This window comes from Colobus angolensis, unplaced genomic scaffold, assembly GCF_000951035.1.
Source record: "Colobus angolensis palliatus isolate OR3802 unplaced genomic scaffold, Cang.pa_1.0 Scaffold59, whole genome shotgun sequence".
In the NCBI taxonomy this organism is placed as follows: domain Eukaryota; kingdom Metazoa; phylum Chordata; class Mammalia; order Primates; family Cercopithecidae; genus Colobus; species Colobus angolensis.
The window spans coordinates 10322139-10325862 of record NW_012119487.1 but is presented as its reverse complement, the minus strand read 5'-3'; the positions used below and the strand labels follow the sequence as shown (position 1 = coordinate 10325862).

At 54.8% G+C, this 3724-nt stretch overlaps 1 protein-coding gene across 1 annotated transcript in view; it reads right to left on the bottom strand.

Annotated features, from left to right (window-relative positions):
* Positions 1-3724, bottom strand: part of LOC105526472 (60S ribosomal protein L3-like) — a 79618-nt gene that overhangs the window by 62796 nt on the left and 13098 nt on the right. The gene's annotated exons all lie outside the window — the stretch shown is intronic.

Below are 3724 nucleotides of genomic sequence, written 5' to 3'. Positions count from 1 at the left end.
TCGGGCCTGACGTCAGCACGTCCCGGCTGTGCCCCAGCCCCTCGCCGGCTTGCTATAAAGGCAGGCGCCGGGAGTGTCGCGGCAGTGCGGCGGCTGCCAGGGCGTGTTCTGCTGTTTTGTATACCTCGTCTCGCCGGAGCTGGGGTCCCGATCCTCGGGCGCGGGACGCGGGGGTGCTCCGAGGCTGCGAGTGGAGGCGTGACGTGACGTCCCTGGCAAGGGGCGCGCAGAGTCAAACCTTACTTAGAACGGTTCCCGCCGTACAGCTACCAGCGGGCGTGACCGCGACCACGACCCACGCATGGTGCAGACCAGTAAACGGCACCGCGCGGCGAGCGAGAGACGCACAGGGACATAGCCCCCTGGGAGCTGAGCCCTTCCGGGGTAAAGCGTTCTCACGTGGATGAGACCAGGAGGCGGCGCACTCCTGGCTCGCGGCCCAGCGGGTCGCAGGTGCCCCAGGGGTTGCGGGGCGCAGACGCCGCAGAGGGCGAGGCCCAGCCCAGGCCCCGCGCTGACCTGACGGACGCAGGGTCTGACACGGAGTGCGGAGGGGCCCCGGGCACTCAGTCCATGTCCCTCAAAACCAGAGGCACGCGCGGCCACGCGCTAGGCCTTTCCCTTAAGCCTGTGACCAAGGTCTCCAAGACGCCCAGCGTTGGGACGGGCGCGGTGGCCCACGCCCAAGCAGGAGGATCGCTTGCGCCCAGGAGTTCGAGACCAGCCTGGGCACCAAAGCGAGACCTCGTCTCTACAAAAAAATAAGACTAAAGAAGACACCCAGCGTTAATCGCCCGTCTGCAGCGAGCCTCCCGAGCACCGTGGCCGCGTTTGACAACTGACCTCTGTGTCTGGGTGTCCCTGCCCTCAGAGGGACACAGAACCTCAGACAGGACCACAGCCCGGCGGCAGGCATGATGGTGGGACAGGCTAGTTAGGAGCAGGTGAGGCACTAAATTTAGCCTGTCCTGATTTGTATCAGGGAAATGATGAGCTTGTATTTTTACACACCTTGGGCACCAACACAAGATACAGTTTCGTAAGCAGCTTTGGCAAAAATCAAAGGAACAGAACCTCTGCTTCCAAGTGTACGGTCAGGAGCAGCGTGTTAATTAAGTGAGTCATCTCCCGTGGCAAAATCCCAGGGGACATGGGACCAGACTTTGTGAGGCTGGCATTGGGAAAAGAAAGGTGAGGGGTCCCCCTCTCCAAACTATATTCTCATTTTCTTGTAAGAGCTGTATGTGTTCATGAGGAAGATACTGCATTCGAAGAACGAAATCACCTCACAGCTTTGGCAAGAATTCAAGTTTGGGCTGATGCCTTTGGCCAGATAAAATTTTCAGAAGCAGTGATAGTGATGTGTCAACCTTTCTAAATAGGGATGTTAGTGTGGGTGAGGCAGAGACAGCAGGCTCCCTCTGCTTTTATGTGCTGGTGCTGCCAGAGGCAGAAGGCTGGCTTTCTGAGAGCAGGGGCCCACACGCTCTGTCTGTGCCAGGGCTGGAAAACGTCCATTGCGTGCCCGGCTGGTGGCCTCCATGGAACCACAGCCTGGAAGCCTGCACCTCCCTGCCTGGACCAGTTAGAAGCTGTTCATGAAAAACTAAAGAGACAAGTTCCCGTCTATCCGTCTGCTGTTCAGACCTCCTATCTGTGTCCCCTTAGTAGGCTGTGAGCTGTGGCAGTTCCTGGTTTTTTTTTTTTTTTTCCGAGACAGGGTTTTGCTCTGTTGCCCAGGCTGCAGTGCAGTGGTGCGACCGTAACTCACGGCAGCCTCTACCTCCTAGGCTCGAGAGCTCCTCCCACCTTAGGCTGGGCGCAGTGGCTCACGCCTGTAATCCCAGCACTCTGGGAGACTGAGGCAGGCAGATCACGAGATCAGAAGACAGACACAGTGAAACCCCATCGCTACTAAAAATACAAAAAAAAATTAGAAATTAGCCACCACCTGCCACCACCCCCAGCTAATTTTGTTGTTGTTGTTGTTTTTGTTTTTTTTGAGATGGAGTCTCACTCTGTCACCCAGGCAGGAGTACAGTGCCATGATCTCGGCTCACTGCAACCTCCGTCTCCCGGGTTCAAGTGATTCTCCTGCCTCAGCCTCCTGAGTAGCTGGGATTACAGGCGTGTGCCACCAAAGTCAGCTAATTTTTTGTATTTTTCATAGAGACAGGGTATCACCGTGTTGGTCAAGCTGGTCTCAAACTCCTGACCTCAAGTGATCTGCCCTGGCCTCAACATGCGTTTTGGAGGGTATAAATATTCAAACCATAGCCACCATCTTCTCTGTCGTCACGTGTTAGAGAAAGATTGTCTCTTCTGGGCCGGGCGTGGTGGCTCATGCCTGTAATTCTAGCACTTTGGGAGGCCGAGGCGGGTGGATCACGAGGTCAGGAGTTCAAGACGAGCCTGGCCAAGATGTGAAACCCTGTCTTTACTAAAAATACAAAATTTAGGCCGGGTGTGGTTGCTCACGTCTATAATCCCAGCACTTTGGGAGGCCAGGGCGGGCGGATCATGAGGTCAAGAGATCGAGAACATCCTGGCAAACATGGTGAAACTCTGTCTCTACTAAAAATACAAAAATTAGCTGGGTGTGGTGGCACATGCCTGTAGTCCCAGCTACTCAAGAGCCTGAGGGAGGAGAATCACTTGAACCTGGGAGACAGAGGTTGCAGTGAGACAAGATTGCACCACTGCACTCCAGCCTGGCGACACAGCAAGACTCCCATCTAAAAAATTTATGTATATATTAGCCGGGTATGGTGGCGGGCACCTGTAATCCCAGCTACTCGGGAGGCTGAGGCAGATAATTGCTTGAACACGGGAGGTGAAGGTTGCAGTGAGTTGAGATCACAGCACTGCACTCCAGCATGGCCGACAGAGTAAGACTGTGTCTCCAAAAAAAAAATTAGCTGGGGGCGGTGGCGGGTGCCTGTAATCCCAGCTACTCAGGAGGATAAGCAGGGAAATCACTGGAGCCGGGAAGCAGAAGTTGCAGTGAGCTGAGATCCAGCCACTGCACTCCAGCCTGGGCAACAGAGCGAGACTGTCTGAAAAAAAGAAAAAAGGCAGGCGTGGTGGCTCATGCCTGTAATCCCAACATTTTGGGAGGCCGAGGCAGGTGGATAACCTGAGGTCAGGAGTTTGAGACTAGCCTGGCCGACATGGTGAACCCCTGTCTCCACTAAAAATACAAAAACTAGGCCAGGCATGGTGGCTCACACCTGTAATCCCAGCACTTTGGGAGGCCAAGGTGGGTGGATCACGAGGTCAGGAGATCAAGACCATCCTGGCTAACACGATGAAACCCTGTCTCTACTAAAAATACAAAAAATTAGCCAGGCGTGATGGCGGGCGCCTATTACCTCAGCTACTCAGGAGGCTGAGGCAGGAGAACAGCGTGAACCCGGGAGACAGAGCTTGCAGTGAGCGAGATCGCACCACTGCACTCCAGCCTGGGCAACACAGCGAGACTCCATCTCAAAAAAACCAAAATAAACAAAAACAAAAACTAACTGAGTGTGGTGGCATGTCCTATAATCCCAGCTACTCGAGAGGCTGAGGCAGGAGAATCACTTGAACCCGGGATGTGGAGGTTGCAGTGAGCTGAGATCACACCACTGCACTCCAGCCTTGGCAACAAGAGGGAAACTCCGTCTCAAGAAAAAAAAAAAAGGCCGGGTGTGGTGGCTCATGCCTATAATCCCAGCACTCTGGG